A 339-nucleotide genomic window follows, 5' to 3' on the forward strand; every position below is an offset into this window, starting at 1 on the left:
GCAGTCTCTCTCCGCAGTGAGCATGCTCAGAGCATGAGGGCGGTCTCTCTCTGCAGTGAGCATGCTCAGAGCGTGAGGGCGGTCTCTCTCCGCAGTGAGCATGCTCAGAGCGTGAGGCGGTTCTTTCCAACATGTATTATAGGCTCAAGGGCTGAGCATGTTCTTCTCCCCGATGAGTCATGGCCAAGGGCTGAGGTTCGGTCTCTTCCATTCTGCAGTGGAGCCATGAGCCCCAGGGGCTGAGGGCGGTTCTCTCTGCAGTGAGCATGCTCAGAGCGTGAGGGCGGTCTCTCTCTGCAGTGAGCATGCTCAGAGGCTGAGGGCGGTCTCTCTCTGCAG

Source organism: Anguilla rostrata, chromosome 15 (assembly GCF_018555375.3).
Source record: "Anguilla rostrata isolate EN2019 chromosome 15, ASM1855537v3, whole genome shotgun sequence".
Lineage (NCBI taxonomy): Eukaryota > Metazoa > Chordata > Actinopteri > Anguilliformes > Anguillidae > Anguilla > Anguilla rostrata.